This window comes from Vicugna pacos, chromosome 15 (genome assembly GCF_048564905.1).
Source record: "Vicugna pacos chromosome 15, VicPac4, whole genome shotgun sequence".
NCBI lineage: Eukaryota > Metazoa > Chordata > Mammalia > Artiodactyla > Camelidae > Vicugna > Vicugna pacos.
In genome coordinates, this window is record NC_133001.1 from 2354678 (window position 1) to 2372000 (window position 17323).

The window sequence follows — 17323 nt, forward strand, 5'->3', positions numbered from 1 at the left end:
AGGGAGCTGAGGAAGGTGCAGGGTTTTTGCAGGTAGACTTGTGAGGATTCTGGCAACCAGAGACCCGACGGGCTCTCATACCTCAAAGCAGCCAGCGGGAAGGTGGGGGAAGGGGCTCTTGTTTGTGTTTAACTGCCGACTCTAAAGATTGCTCACTAACTGGTCCTCACTCTTAAATTCTCCTCTGTTTTTTGGCTCTGGTCCCTGGGCCATAAATTGTGACTCTTAGCTTGTCACGCCTAAGAAGTGGTCTGCTGCCACCCACATGACCTTACTGAAAATAGAGCCAGACAGAGATGCTCACTGTTGGCTCTTAGGAACCAAGCAGATTCCACCACATCACTGGCCCTAACCCAACAGGAGGAAGACTCACATCCATTCCCAGGAGTCTCCTGACTTCCCTCCCTTTCGCCAGCAACCCCGCAAGGCGGCCCCAGCGATGGCAGGAAAACCTCCTTTTGGTATCTGCTTGGCCCTGTCCCTCCTGGCTACTCTGCCCCAGTCAGAGGGGGGCAGTCATGGTTACAAGAGACCTTTCTTGGTCAACTACGCAGAGATCCTGTCTCAAGGGTGTGGGGATAGGGCTTGCCTTTTTGGCTGTAGCAGAGCCGAAGTTGGAATTCTTAAAGATCCCTTTCACCAATTGGAGGAAAAACTAGCAATAAAATCAGTAAGAGATTTTTCTGCAGTTTTTAAATTCTCCCTTATGCGGCCCAGGGACAGACCTCTCTGTGACATGGCAATTTGTGTGGCCAGGAGACAGCAGCTGTGGTCGCAGAGCAGGCCGTCTGGCTGGATGTAAAGCACCAGGTCCTGGCTGAGGGAGGGAAGCACAAGCCCTTCAGAGGGCGCTCTGGCTCCCTGAGCATGTTAGGTGGAGCCAGGGGTGCCTGGAAGGGCCACGATGAGGGGTCTTTCAGAGGGCTGCCACAGGTCCTGGGGAGAAATAGTACGAAACAGGAGTTCTCTTCCTCTCTTTTTCCCAAGGGTTCCCAGCCCACGGGACTGGTGTTTTTCCTAGACGCACTGGGCCTGGGGTTTAGGGCTGCAGATAAATCCAGATCTGCCCGCTGGTGGGCATGGTGCCCCTCACCTGTGTCAGAGTTGGCACCCCTGTCGTGGTGTCCAAGGCTTGGCAGCGCTGAGCCACGAGCTAGAGTCTTTCACCACCTGCACTTGGAACTATGACTGGGGCAGGAGGAGTCAGCAACTGATGCCGGATCCAAAGACCAGCCTGCCACCCACCGTCAGCTTCAGGCAAGGCCTTTGGGTTGAGGAGGCTGCGAATAAAATTCTCCTGGGGCTGAGGTCCACTCCAAGGACTCTCTGAAGGTTATTGGTTGAGACTGATTAGACCTCCCTGGTCAGAGGTGGAGGAAGAGAACTCATGGGAAAAGCCCAGCTTCAGGCCTTTGCAGGCTTGCTTCGTATCTGTCAGGCGACGGGTTCTAACCTCCTTAGATGGCCTCGCTGGAATTCTCCCCTCCAAGCCCCAAAATGCACAGACTTGGCACGCCTTCTCAGCACTCTCCTTTCAAGACACGCGTAGTCATGGGTGTTAGGTAAGCTTCTGTTCCTTCCTTTACAAGAAGTGAGGAGGCAGAGGTGGCCTTTCCCTGAGGAGAAAGTACAGATGGCAGTTTTGTTCTTTAAGTGATAGAGAACTGTGCCCTGCCTCCATGCAGCTCCTCCAGAAGTTACCCAAACTCTGGTGGGATAGGAGGTATGAATGCTGAAGACAGGCATGGCCATGAAGACATGGGGAGGTGTCCCCATGCTTTGGTGTGGAAGGATGGAGCTGCCTATCCTTTGTGTGGACTGGGATGGTCAGCTTCTCATCCACAATCATAGGAACCAGTTTCTTCCCTTTGCTGGGAGCTGCACGAGTGCCCTGAATTCATACTCGGTTCTAGGGTCAAGGATGGCCATCCCCAAGATGGCTGAGATGAAGGATGGCCATCCCCAAGATGGCTGAGATAGAATATCTTCCCGCTGAAGTAACTGGGAACTCAGAACCAGGTTAACTTGATCTATAGAAATAAAATAGTATTTTGAACCTATGAGTTTGTGGAGAAAAATTCCTGTGTACTATAATACCAGCATTTCTAAAAATTAGCTGAGTCCAGAGCACCTGCATTATGAACTGGCCCAAAGGTTGAGAGAGCAGAACTGACTGTAGACAGGGTTGAGTGACCACTAGTCTGAAATGAAGAAAGAGGGCCTTCTTCCAGCCCTTTGCAGGAGCCATTCCCCCTAATGTAGCATGTCCCCAAACATGTCCACCAAATTCATCTTTTCTCAGATTCAAAACCCATCACCTCTCTGATCTACTGCATTGAGGCAATTTGTCCAGTTTCATTACAAAACTGTAGCTTACCAAAAATTGTGATCACCCTGTAATTCCCAAGTAACTGTCCTTAGAAAGAAGGACATGTGAACCTGTAGGGTCCTAGTTGACAAACCAAGGGGGCCACGTGCTACTTCTACAAAGGTTTAGGACAAAGCTACCCTTAGGAGCTTTGCTAGATAAGTTCTTGTTCTTTTGGATATTTTTTGCTGTACTAGTCAGGACAGGCTTTGTTATGCTGCAGTAACATACAACCCCATATTCTTAGTGGTATAAAACAACTTATTTCTTACACTACTTAGAAAAGAAGGTTCTGACGTGCTACAACATGGATTAGCCTTGGGGACATTCTGATAAGTGAAATAAGCCAGTCACAGAAATACTGTCTGATTCCAAGAATAGGAGGTACTAAGAGTGGTCAGATTCACAGAGACAGTAAGTAGAATGGTGGTGGGCTGGGGGGTGAGAGGAATAGGGGGTTCACTGTTTAATTAGATATATGGTTTCAGTTTTACAAGGTGGAAAGAGGTCTAGAAATGGATGGTGGTGATGGCTGCACAGTCTTATGAATGTATTTAACACCACCGAACTCTACACTTAAAAATGGTTAAGATGGTAAGTTTCATGTTATGTGTATTTTACCACAGTTTAGAAAATTGGAGGGAAAAAAAAAAGCGAGACATAGTCCCTGCCCCCTTGAAGCTCTTAATTCAGTGGGGAGGCTGATGAGCGAGCAGATAACCAGACACTTTGAAAAGCACTATTGTGAAGGTGTGTCCCAAATTGCAAGCAAGCTGTAGACACCTCGTTCTGCTTACATCTCTTCTTAACTGGCAGCTTGAGAGACAGACTTGAGACACCAACGAAGAGGCTTTGTACCGCTAATTGGAATCCCCTGAAGCTGCTGAGATGGTCTAGTTTAGTGTAGTCTAGTGGGACCTATATATGCCTTACAAGGTCTTTTTTGTGTATCCAAGTTTATATAATAAAGCTTTAAAAAAAACAAGATGTATTTCTATCTCTGAAACTGGCAAAGGTTAAAAAAATGATGGATGATACTTCGTGCTGACAAGGGTTTGCGGGGAATTGAGTATTCTGTCCTAGAGTTGGAAGTGAAATTAGCACAAACTACAGAAGGCGTCTGGTGACATCTATCAAAAACTTTAAAATGTACATATCATTTGACTCAATAATTACACTTCTGAAAATTTATTTTAAAGAAATGAGTATACGTGTGCAAAGATGTATTCTTAAAGTTTTTGTTTTAGTATTAATTATAAGCCAAAAATATTAGAAAAAATACAATTATTCAACAAGAGAAATTTGGTTAAATTAGACCCAATATTGAGTTGAAAAAATGTCCACAACATTGTTAAGTCTTAAGAAAGGGAAAAAAATCTTAAAGAAAAGAGCAGCACCTGAGAGCTAGGAGCTGGCCTGGCATCACACTAGTTCTCCTGTTTCACAGCACCGACATCCAGTAAGGGCGCTTGGCGATGAATGGAGTGAGACAAAAACAAGACCACTCCATCATGATGTCTGCACACAGACGAAACTAGAACATTGTCCAAATCACAGAAATGACCAAGCATCTCCCTGTCCCTGCTAAGAGAAGTGACTGCTACTTCTTTACCTATTCCTCACCAGCTTTAGTCAGCTCTCCTTCCAGGTGATATTTATTAGGGTACCCAAGCATAGAATTACGCTGCTTCCTGGCAACATCCCATCTCGAGCGAAGCCCTGCTTCCTTAAACCCCGCTGCAAACCACCTAGCACGAGAGCGTAAGTGTTGTAGGTTCTTCCTAACAGCCTCCTACTGAAACAGCCCGCACTTCCATGCCTTGTGCCTTCTCCCTCACTGCAGAGTGTCAAGCGCAACCACTTGCTGGTGATCTTTGGCTGGAGAGCAGTGACAATCAGTACATCATTATTGTTTGTAATAGGCATATATTTCCACTACCACACAAATATGGAATGACACACACCAAGCTATTAGCAATGATTATCCCTGATGAGAGATTTTATTTTTGATTTACTGTTTTTTTTGGAGGTGGGGAGGGGAAGAAGGAGAAGAATGAAGAATGATGGTGAAGATGGTGGTGCCAGTGGATCCAAAGTGTTAAATGTTGTTACTAGATTATATTTTCTTTTTCCTTTCTTTTTTATTGAGTTATAATCAATTAACAATGTTGTGTCAATTTCCAGTGTAAAGCACAATTTTTCAGTCATACATGAACATACATATATTCATTTTCATATTCTTTTTCACCATGAGCTACTACAAGATATTGAATATATTTCCCTGTGCTATACAGTATAAACTTGTTTATATATTTTATATATTTTGTTTTAAAATTTTTCTACAATTAATATGCATCAAATTTGAATTAAAAATAATAGAAGTTACTTTTTTAAAATTAGGGTTTTTTTTTTTGTTTACTTATTTTTTTTTTCAGTGGAGGTACTGGGGATTGAACCCAGGACCTTCTGCGTGCTAAGCATGCATTCTACCACTGAGCTATACCCTCCCCCAAGGAGTTACTTTTAAATAGAAGAAAATTGTGATTTTTTTCCAAGGAAAATACTATGTGGCCGTTTTTTAATTTTAATTTTTTTGTAATAGTATCTAGTGCCTGACTAAAATTATACACCAGTCATGACAGGTTTGAAGGCTTCCGGCTTTCCAGGTCAGTTACAGTATCAGGCGGACTACAGTAGGTGTCGCTATTTCCCAGAGACCCACGTATTCCTAATGAAGTCCGCTCTGAGCAGTGCCCAATTCTGAATCAATTATCTGTCTGCCAGATATACTTTAATCTCTAACCTTGAGTATTATGTACTTGTAATTTTCCTTCTTCTTGTTCTTTGAATCCATGACTCAATCTTGATAAGAGAAATTACTGCGGTAAAACACATTCCTTATTCCTTTCTGTAGATGGGACTTTCACACAGCCGTCCTATCTTCACAGTGACCTTTTGACGTGCTTCAGGCAGGTGTTATATACTCCACTGTACAGATAAGGAAAGCCAAGTTAACCGGAAAACCCAAGTCATTAACAGTTAATCAGTCCGGCTTTCTTTCCCCTTCATTGTCTAGTTCTAGACACTAGCACATATACAGCAAAATAACATTATTTGTGCTTTAAATGTATCAGTATGGGGGAAGAGCATATCTCAAGTGATAGAGCGCATGCTCAGCAAGCACGTGGTCCTGCGTTCAACCCCCAGTACCTCCTCCAAAAATAAACAAACCTAATTACCTCCGCCTACACCAAAATAAATTAATTAAATAATACAATAAGAAATAAATAAACTTTAAAAAAATGTATCAGTATATAACTATCAACAATAAAAATTTGGATTGGTTTCCGAGAATAGTCATCCAGATGATGAGAACTGACCCATGCTGCTTCAGTGTGGTTGTGCAAAAGCTGCTGATGGATACGCCATGAAGAGGAGCCCTCTCAAATTTGGGCAAGGTGGGCAGCCTTCAGAAGTCTGGGAGTTCTTTGCAAACACCTAGGTGGCCTTGGGGAGGATGCTGAATGTGACCCATGTTTGTGGGAGACTCGGGGCTATGTTACAAGCATCCATTATTGTGCTCTATGGTAATATCAGATACACAGGGCTGTTGGCTTCCTCCTGCTGAGGGCTCACATTTTTCCAACTCTTACATGTGATCATTCTTGGGCTGTAACTCCCTGATGCCTGCCTTATAGCTACTGATTTCCCCTTTCCTAGTTTGCTTTTCTCAAATATTATGGAGTCAGAAATCAAATAACCAAGCTAGGCAGAAATGAGTATAGAGTTAACTAAGTTCAAAGCAAATCTATTTGAAGGCATTTGTATTTGTATGTTACTTCCTGGTTCAGACTGATAGGGAGCCAATTCTGCGGAGATGAGGATTGATTATGGCAATCTTTTAAAAAGAATTCCCAAGATACTCAACACCAGTGTGATGTCAGTCTATTGAGTTACCCTGGGTCTTGATCACTCACTACTCCATCGATGTAGCGGTTTGAAGGGATTGCTTCAGGCTTGAGTGAGGATGGTCAGCTTTATAGAGCTGACCTGAAAACCCTCTGATGGTGTGGTGGGTTCTGGACCAGGAGGGAAGCTGGTGGGGTGCAGGGTGAGTATGAGGCAGAAGAGGCTCCAGGGGAGGGGCTTCTAGGTTATGACTCAACTGAAATAGGGAGATAGCAAGTCAAGTGCTCTTGCTTGCAGGCATTGAGACCAAGCAGAGGCCTCCTTATAATGTCCAGGGTGCACAGCGAAGAGTCAGAAACTGGACCAGATGCCCCACATAGAGCTGGGCAATGACAGCAAGTACAGGGCTTGAGGCTTTGGACTTGGCATGCTCTCTGATCATGACCTTCAGCCCAGAAGTGGGGCAAAGAAGCTTGGCATATGGAGGCCTGACATTGCCAGAGTGATCCCCAAACCCACCTACTGAGGAGACAAGATTTCTGCTGATGCCTGCAAGGAAGAGCCTTCTCAGCTTCAGCCAAGGTGGGCAGCCTTAGAGGGTTGGGAATCCTTTGCAAACAGCTAGGATGGGGCTAGGACGATGTGCAAGTGATGACGCCAGGGGCAACAGTCACCCGTGGAATCTGGCCCAGATCAGGCCTTTCTGGAACCCATGGACCTGGGGCTCTCCTTCAGAGCAGAAGGGACCAGGCAGAACAGACCAATCTAGCTTTTCAGGGAGGTGAGGGTGAGCTGGGAAGCAGCCTTGAATCACAAACTTTAACCACTTTAGGAGAAAAGCCACTCATCCTAATGATCCTGGAATGAGTTTTGCATGCACACCCAATGTGCGTGTCCTTGGGGGTAAAAAAAGTTTATTGGTTTTTTAATTATATAAATATGCTTATTATAAAGCATTCACTAAGCAAAGTATTTTATAAAAATTTTTTTTGAAGTCTTTTTGTTTTTTCATGTGCAGAATACAGAAAAGTTTCTGGAAAGTCTGAAACATTACAATTACTATGTATATTGGTACTAGTTCTGGGGGTGGGAGAGGAGGAGGGGAACCGTGGGTGGGAGGAAGAGGAGAGGAGTGGCAGGAGAACAAAAAAAGGAGACAAAACAGGTTTACGACAAAAACGTTTTTGCTACAATGGACAATTTGAAGAACACGTAGTACTGTAGTTTTTAAAAACGTTGAAAAAATGTCATCCATTTTTTTGCACAAAATCCAAATACATTTTCCTTATTTGAAATAAAATAGATGCACAGCCAGAAAAAGAATCCAGTTCTCATTTGTCCGTAATACACAGTAGCTCCCTGTAGTGCAATCGCTGCAGAAAGGGAGAATCACCTGGAGGGGGGGAGCCATGGGTAGCGATCTTTTTATTAAATAAAACAATGATTTTGCTGTATGAGAACTGTACCTTTTTCTTTTAATATAAAACTATTGTCACTGCCACAAACTAGAACAAGTTACTGATTCTTTTACAACGGTGGGTAGGGGGAGGGAGCAGGAGATGGGTGGGGAACAGTTTTGCGTCCAGACCATTGGCCTTCCCCTCCCTGCCCACGCTGTTCCTCAGCTCGATCTGCCGCTTTCCCATGAAACGCTGGGTACAAATATATGTGCAAATGCCCCCTTGAACTTGAGAAAAGAAAAAAGATTTTTAAAAAACAGTCAAAAGGTTTTCTTCACTTCATGCAGTGATTGTAGTTGAAGGGTTTCTGGTGGAGTATAGAGAAACCCCATGCTTGGTTTGTGTACATTTTTGCATCGCAGGAGTCTTGGGTTGGGTAGACAGGTGTGTGATGGGGTAGCTGCCAGTCCGAGGGAACGGAGTTGGAGCACAGCACAGGGCCCTGGTGGGGCTTGAGAGAGAGATTCTCGGCCAAGACCCCAACCTGCAGCAGGCCAGCCTCCCTTTGGGGCTGTGTGGTTGCAAACTCAGTGATGCTGAAGACAAAGTGCAGGCACCCCAGCTTGATGTAGCTGCCGTGGTGCAGCAAGGCCGTGCCTTCCCAGCCGGCCCCACTGCCCCGGCGTCAAGCTCGGGCTGCTGGCTTTGCAGTTGCAGGGGCCCGGCTGCAGCCCCGGGCCTGGGAGCTCATCATGGCTGCCTCCTCACTTGGCTCTTCATCCTGTTTCTGGTGCTGGCCGCGCCTGATGACCCTCTGCACTTTGGCAACAATACTGCTTGGGGGGGGGTGTTGGCGGGGTCTTCTCAGGTAAGTCACATGAATACAGTACACTCACCGTCCACCGCTGTCCCGCGCTCACTGTAGTTTACCAGCTCATAATCTTTGGTATTCTCATCGTAGAGCATGCAAGTGCGTTTCCCGGACACGTGGTTACAGTGACCGTAGTTTGTGAGGCACACGTCCACGTCAGCTCCTGTCCTGAAGTAGAGGGTTTGATAGCACATGTTCACAGCTCCTACCAACCCTAAGAGAGGGTAGAACACAGCTCCGGCCTGGACCTCCTTCCTCTGCGCTTCTCTGTGGTGCCCCCTCCAGAAGCCAGTGGATATGCCGCGACACTGCCTGGTGAAGCTTGGACCCGGCAGGGGAAAAGCTGATGTATTATTCTCCGCAAGGCCAGAAACTTGATCAGCTTCTAGTCCAACATATTTATCTCGATTTCTCCACCGACATCCATAAATGCTCAGTTTGGTGAGGTCCACCATGGCAGTAGAGTTGGCTGAAAAAGAGGATACGTACAGTTAAAGCGCTTCCTATGGATAATGTGCTGGGCTGACCTTGCCACCTAATGATGGCGCTGGTGAGCAGAATCACTGGTTGCCTCCTGTGGCCAAGTTACCATCTCCAGCAGCTTGGTGGGGAGTGAGCACCCGGGTGGCATTTGGGGGTGAGCCTAGTGGCTTTGAATCTGTCAGCAGAGATCCCATCTGTGATCGGAGTCTTTCTTTGCGAAGTGCTGGTGTTCTCCATGCTGGCACAAGAGTTGGGAATGGAAGGGGGCAGGCTTGGGACAGGAACCAAACTCCTCTGGTGGCAAAACCTGGGGCAAGTGGCATTCTGTCTTCACAATGATACCAACGGTGTGGTTCTGAAGCCCCCCAGCCGCTGGTGGCATGAGGGGCCAGGGCCAGCCTTGCCAGTGGGAGAGACCTGGAAGGGGGGTGTTGGCGCCTGGAAGTCGCCGGGTTCCCGTGGGATCAGTGGGGCTGCTGTAGAGGTGTGGGCCGTTGGCTTTCCCCTCTGTGCTCACTGGCCCGTTGGCAGCCCCACAGGGGGCTTTCTTGGATTTTTCCGCACAAGAACTGCAGCTGATGTCCTCCAGGGTTGGGAGTGAAGAGCAGCTCAGGGAGTTCCAGCTGCTAACCCCTGAGGAGTAGGGCCCGCGGTAAAGGAAAAGTGTAGGTGCCTTGTCAGCGGTTTGCAGGGAGTTGGTGATTGACCTATCAGTCACAGTAACAGGCTTAGTATCAGCCTTCTCTGTCTGTTCAGAGTCCCAATGCGAAGGCATCTGCTTAGCAGATAAATGTTTCAATATGCTGCACTGGAGCGCACCACCACCAGAGTCAGTCTTCCTGCTCTGCCTAGTGGCTAAGTGCTCAGAGTTCAAAAGGTGCGTCTGTGATTCCTCAGGCATCCCACTGCAGATCAGCTCCCCATTCCGAATGGCGGCGGGTGCAATGAGAGGAGTGGAAACGTACTGAGATTTTATAGCATCAGGAACCTTCAAGCTTCTTTTCACCGACTGGAGCACGTGGCGGTTGGGAGGGTGCTTGTGGATTCGGCTCAGGAAGTCCATTTTTACAACGTGCTGCGAAATGGTGTCCTTGAAACGGTAAAACACCTGGCACTGTTTGCTCCGCGTCGTGTTCTTCCAGTTGAGCACCACATGTTCGTTGTGATTTGGACACATCCATCTGCCCAGGGGCATGACACCAAGCGGTGGCTCGAGGCAGTCCATGTGGAACAGGAGGGGACAACAGTCACTGGATGAGAGGAACCATGCGGCAACTCCTGTTACAGGTGAAGCGAACTTTGGTAGGGGAGTGAGCCCATTATGATTTAACTCACGCTGTGTCTTCTTAATGTTTTCTCCTGTGGATTCCTCCTTTCGTCTTGCTAGAACCTGGTAGTGCAGTGGTGCAAATCAGTTCACTGGGCAACTGAAACTGGGTGGGATTCTGCCCCCATGGCGGCAGCAGTCAGCGGCTCAAAGGCCTGCCTTAGCTGGGACTGCACATAGTCCGGCTCTGCTGCCGCTGGTTCCTCATCCACGTCATTCTGCTCAGAGGTAGGGGTCTCTGTACTGGCGTTGGATGTGGGCATGGCAGGCCGGCTGGCTCTCCTCTCCAAGATCCGGGCACGGGCAATGGCCTTGAGTTCAGTTTTGTTAGCTGATGTGTCTAACGAGTCAGTGTTACTGCAGGAGGATAAAGTCCCGTTTGCCAGATTTGTCCAACAGTCCATTCACATGGCCGAGCTCCTTTTTCTGCTCTCGTTTCTTCCTGCAAACACAGTGCATCGGTAACACACATCCACTCCCCAGGAGGCAACATCTCTTCACCCAGTGGAGAATCACAGCTCTGAAGATGGAAGGTGGCCGGGCAGTGGCCACAGCACAGGAGATCCTCACCTTCTTTGCAGCTGTCCAGCTGTTGTGGTTGGCAGCCCCGCTGCTTCTCCAGGACTCCTCCTCAGGCTTCTAACTTAGTTTTTCTCCCGCAGGGGCGGATGGGGATTTGCCCCATCCGCCCCTGCGACGTGTCCAAGTCGTACACGATCGTCATGTTCTCCGTTCTCTCCCACATTCATCCACCTCCCGGATGGGAGCGCTCTACTCCAGTTGCAAAAAAATGTGTGACAGCTCAAATAGTGTCCGCAATTTGGACCCGGGCGAGAAACCAAGCAGCACTCTGAAAGTTACAAAACTCAGACTTACTACACCTGCAGACTCACAGTAGTTAACACGCCAAACTCTGGACTCCGTAGGTTTACACAGGCCTTTATAGGCTGCCAGTTTTACACTTTGCAACATCATATGCAAATAAAGTATAACAGAAGTTGGCCAACCAGAAACAAACTTTGTAGAAATAGACCAATCAGGAGTGAGAGAAATAACCAATCAGGAGTGAGGGGAATGGACCAATCAGGAGTGAGAGAAGTAACCAATCAGGAGTGAGCTCCATGCAAATGAAGTACTACAAATGGACCAATCAGAAATTGGGGAAGTGGACCAATCAGAAGTGAGAGTAATAACCAATCAGGAGTGAAGGAAATAACCAATCAGAAGTTAGCTCAGGGAACCAATAGTATTTTAGGGGTAAGTAAGCCGTTTCAGAGGCAAAAAGTGAGATACAGCCTCTGGTCCAGGGAACCGGATGGTGCTGGCAGGAGAGCAGTGGCCCTGCTTAGGGGTCCTGCCTGTCTTTTTATGGGGCTTCTCGCCTCACTGTGACCCCTAAAACCCTGGGAGGAGCGGGGAAACGGAGGGAGGGGGCGCTCATGAACCCGGTCCCGCTTCTTTTTTCCCAACACTGGTCCAACTTCCTCGCCCTTGCTGCCCCCCACCCCTTCAGCCCCCAGTCCCAGGGACAGCAGCGTCTTCCCCACGGGCGTGAGCAGGGAGCGGCCTCTCAGCCTAGGCAGGCGGCTGGCTGCACGGTGGGTCCCGGCTCCGGGGGTCAGGCCTCGGCGGGGCTGGTGACCTGTGGTCCTGCCGGCAAGGCTGGCGGGCGCTGCCATCCCGGGGTTGGGGGGATCGGAGCGGGGTGAGAGGTTAGGTGAGGTTGTGGTACGTGAGGTGATTGCCTAAATGTTCTTTTCTAAATAAATAGAAAGTAAGAATCACCTGGAACCCCACAGGCCAGAGATGCAATCTCTAAATATATTTTGGTGAATTTCCTTTAAGCTTTTTTACATAATATATAGTCAATATATATATTCAGCATAAGTATATAAATATATATTTAAATAAATTCATATTATTTTGAAGCCTATTTCTTCCACTTAATACTCTGTCTTGGACACTTTCCCACAATTATCCATGTAGTTCTATACTATTATCTTTGTTAGCTGCTTAAAATTCTGTTGCCTGATATTTCTTATTTTAATGAGTCCTCTATATGATATTCATATCATATCATCCGAGGATAATGATTTATTTGTTTCTTTCTTCTTTTTCTTATTTCAACACACTGGCTAGAACTTCTGGAACAAGCCCAGAAACAGCTCATTCTTGACCTGAACTTGATTTTAATAGCAGTGCCTTTAAGATTTCACCATTGTTTTTCATGCTTCTTGTTGGTTTCTAATACATTTATAGCAGAAAAGGAGTCTTCTATATCTCAAACGGTTATAACAGGGTTTTATATTTTTCTCTAAGAGAATCAGGATGGATGCTGAATCGGGTCAAACACCTTTCTAGCATCCATTCAGATGACGGGACAGGTTTTTCCCCGTTAGCCCGCTGACGTCCTGTTGCTGAGCCGGACTCGGTTTCTTGGGGTGAATCACGTGTTGGTGATTTTGCGACCTGGGAAGGGGAAGTTGCTGATCTTGGAAATGTCAAAGAAAAGGCAGCATGCTTCAAGCCCTATGCACAACCTGCTCTTTTCATGGACCACTTGTGTGTTAGAATGAATTGGGAAGCATCCAGCCTTTTAGTGATGGATAACCAGACGGAAAAACTCTTGACTCCGATAAACAGAATTTAAATAACTTGGTAATGATCTATTCTTATGTTAAAACATCCTCCGCAAGGGCAGTTGGGGTTGGAACTCTGCGTGTTTGTGTGTGTGTGTGTGTGTGGGGGATGGTTGTTGCATACATTTTTGTTGTGCACATTTTTTTTTTAAATTTTGACAGGGTGGGAGGTAGTTAGGTTTGTCTATTTTTAGAGGAGATGCTGGGGATTGACCCCAGGACCTCAGGCAAGAAACTAACTGCCGTAGGAAATATCGAGGTATAAATCAAGACTCACACCTGGACAAATTGAAGTCCTTTCTTGCAAAGCAATGTGAAGGCGACTGGTTAACCTTAAAAATAACTGCTGTACCAGGTAATGTTGCCAAACTGTCTTCCCAGGGGTGGGACTGTGTATGTTACAAAATATGTACTGTGAGACTGGTTTCTGCTCATTTTGTGGGCCCTCATACCACACACCAATGTAAACTCCAGATCTGTAAGCTTATTAAAAATCTAAATCAAGTCGTGGAAAAACCAGCAAAGATTAGAGTGTTTGTTTCTATTGTGAAGGAATAACTTCATAAGAATTGAAGCTACAGAAAGAAATGAGAAAGATGGAGAGATAATGGTGGAAAATTTCAAAAGGAATTTAAGTAAATTAGAATACAGTGAGATGATATGGGTCAATATGATGGATTATATAAAAATATATAAAAGACATTTCAGAGTTTTACAATAAGCAAGCATTACTTTTAAAATAAAAATAATGGTTACAGTAACTTAAACCCTGGTTTAATATTCAAGGGCAGAGGTTGTAGCTCAGTGGTAGAGCGCATGCCTAGCATGCACAGAGTCCTGGGTTCAATCCCCAGTACCTCCATTAAATAAATAAATCTAATTGCCTCCCCCACCAAAAAAAAAAAAACCCAACAACTCAGCAACAACAAAAAATAAATAAAAGCTTATTCAAATATATAAAAAAAAATACCTCAACTTCATATATTGGCAACAAACATAAGCAGATCATCTGCCTGATTATTTAGTCAGCGCCATGGCTGGAGATAGGCAAAAATCAAGAAAGAAAGAAAAAAAAGTAGTGAAACTGTCAAACATAATCATGTCCTTTAACCGAGTTTCCCCCTCCTGTGAATTTATTCTGAGGAAAAGTTTCTAAGGATGGGGAATCTCAAAGTACAAGGAGCTCCCTCATAATAGGGAAGCGGTTAACTAAACCATCGTGTATCTATGCAATGGGGTGTCCTTTAGTCATTAAAATGACCATTCTGAAGACATGGAGGCCACAGGCTTACAGAGTAATGTTCAAGGAAAATGGCAGAAATTTACGTGCACAGCTATCCTCTTCTGGAAAAAGGAAGTTCTTATGATCAGGACCTGGAAGTCAACATGGAGAGATGAAAAGAGCTGGGTTTGGATGAAGGATAAAATTAGGATTTAAAAAAATTTAAACATTTAAAGTTTCCGGGCAAAAATAATTTTTAACTAACAAACAAACAAACAAACAAACCCCAAGAAAATTGTGGGCTGGACTCTCTGAGCATCTCGGTGGGTTATACCACCACTGTCTACACCAGCATTGGGCTCTTAGCCAGATGGGACAGTGGAGCCACCTCCTCCGTAGCTGGGCCCAGACCCATCCCTGGAGCCGGTGCCTTGTGTTCCCAGAGCCACACCCCACTGTACCCTGCACCCTGCTCCATCAGCCTGCAGCCTGGCCACTCTCCCCATCTCTCGTGCAGGCCCCCAGACCCAGCACACTCCCTGTCCAGCTTCTGCTCCCTCAATACCGGAACCCCTTTTTAAAAAGCAGATTAAAAATAAAATTGAAGTCAAGTCAGTTTACAATGATGTGTCAATTTGTGTTGCACAGCATAATAGTTCAGTCATACATATACGTACATATATTTGTTTTCATATTCTTTTTCATTGTATGTTACTATAAGATATTGAATATAGTTTCCTGTGCTGTACAGTAGAAACTTGTGGTTTATCTATTTTATATATAGTAGTTAGTATGTGCAAATCTGGAATTCCCAATTTATCCCTTCCCACCCTCTTCCCCACTGGAAACCGTAAGTTTGTTTTCTATGTCCATTAAGTCTGTTTCTGTTTTGTAAATAAGTTCATTAGTCTTTTTTTTTTTAAGATTTCACATATAAATTATATAATATGATATTTTTCTTTCTCCTTCTGGCTTACTTCACTTAGAATGGTGATCTCCAGGTCCATCCATATTGCCACAAATTGCATTGTTTTATTCTTTTTTTTAATCACTGAGTAGTATTCCATTGTATAAATATACCACAACTTCTTTATCCAGTCATCTGTTGATTAAAATGTCCCTACTATTACTTCCGTTTCAGGTGATTAGAGAATCCAGCCAAGCAAGCCAATGCCCATTGGCACCAGCACCAGTATTACCAGGTTTTACTGCATTTGGTCAAATCTTCATAAGCTCAGTTTTGTTTTCTTCCAGAATTATGGACTCCTGGAGTTGGAAGGAATTTAAAGCCTGGAGCTTGAATGTGCTCAGTACCCAAGATCTCACACTCTTGTAAGGTAGCCAAGTGTACCTTTGAGTCACTCTGACTTCCAAAGGATCTTCTGTAGATTTAGCTGAAATCTGTCTTCTCCAGTTTTCCCAGTCATTGGTCTGAATCTGACCCCTTGGGGTCTATAAGGATTATCTCCAGTTCTTGTCCCGGTTGACCACTATGGCCCAGTTTACCACTATAATCCATCTGAGTCACCTCTGTGACTCAGGCACCTCTGGTGTCTTCAACTATTTTCCATATAATGTAGTTTCAGGAACTATTCCCCTAAACCCACATGTTGAGTTTGCAATGTTTCAGGGGACCTCCAAGTGAAGGTGTTGCAGTGGCTGCTGGATGGACAATCTGACATTCTGGAGAAAGGATTAAGCTAATGGAGATATATTTGGCAATCATTAGCTTGTGTAGGAGCTGACTGAAGCTTTGAGAGTAGATAAGGTCCCCCAGGGAGGCTGCGATGGGATGAGAGAATGGATTGTTTGAGGAGGTGTTAGAGCAGGCAGATAGCTAAATATGAACAGAGAAAGTGGGGTGCAGGCCCAGTGCAGGAAACCATGATCATGTGAGCACCAGGGGTCCTTGGGTGGAGAAAGGGAAGCAGGAACCTCTGGGCTGATAAGTGATCACACCTTTGGAGGCCAACAAAGAAAGGTGGGAAAGGTGGGAATCGCCAGTGTCCAAATGTAACCTTTTGTTCATTATGCCCTCATTTCAATCAAATTAGCCTTGCAGATCAGAAGTACCCATCATGCACCAACGCCATGACACTTCCTATCCAGACTAAGTAAGGACAAAAATCCCTCCTCCCTTAGGGAAGGTGGAGTTAGGATGAAAATCAGGGACTATGACCCCAGATCCTTCCCTCCCCAGTGAATATTCTGCCCATTAATTTTTACACCCTACGTAACCAACTTGCCAAAGAAACTCAGGGCAGCTGCTCACCTGAGCCTGCCTGCTCTCCCCTTGAGAGTGTACTATCCATCTCTTAATAAATCCTCACTTTACTTTCTTAACCCCAGTGTCTTGTCTCTGAATTCTTTCTGGGATGGGACAAGAATCTGGAACACCGGTTACATTGACTGGCAACAAATGGATAGACCAAGAGGAAGGAACACATGAAGGACATGGAGAAGGAGTGGTTTGAGAGGCAGGGGAATGAGCAGGGAGAGTGTTACTATAGAAACCAGGGAGGAGAAAGTTTAAAGGAAGGGTAGTAATGATGTCCAGTGTAGCATAAGCCCAGGCTTTTGGTAGTTAGTGGAAACATCAGCTTCTTAGGAGAAGTAAGAGTGGGAGCTGGAGAAAAGAAAGTTGAGGATGGGAGGGGAGAAAGTAGAGTCAGTGAGTGGAGATGACTTTTTGAGATGCTATCCTGGGAGGGGAAGTGGAGACTTAAGGAAGGGGGAGTCTAGAGATATCTATTTGTCTTTAGAGTAGGAGAGACCTGAGCTTGTTTCAGTGCTATGGGAAGGGGCCAGGAGAAAGAGGCGAAAGATGCATGGGGAGTATGGAGAGAGAGGATGGCTGACGGAGGAACAGTCCTGAGGAAGAGTGTGAGGGCGTTAAAGGACATGAGGAGGGGTTCTTCTTGAATAGGAATGGGCACCTCATTCCCAGAGATGGAGGAAAGGCAATGTGGATGGATTTCAAAGCAGATAAATCTGAATGTAGGAGAAGGGAGTGGAGGGCAAGATGCCCAGTTTCCCTTTGACAAGTAGGTGTGGTCATCTACTGATGACCAAGGGAACCAATGGCAGGGTAGGGGTCTGAGAGT

At 45.7% G+C, this 17323-nt stretch overlaps 1 pseudogene; it reads right to left on the bottom strand.

Annotated features, from left to right (window-relative positions):
• Positions 1–7725: 7725 nt before the first annotated feature.
• Positions 7726–11103, bottom strand: LOC102538661 (PHD finger protein 12 pseudogene; annotated as a pseudogene).
• Between the last annotated feature and the right edge of the window lie 6220 nt (positions 11104–17323).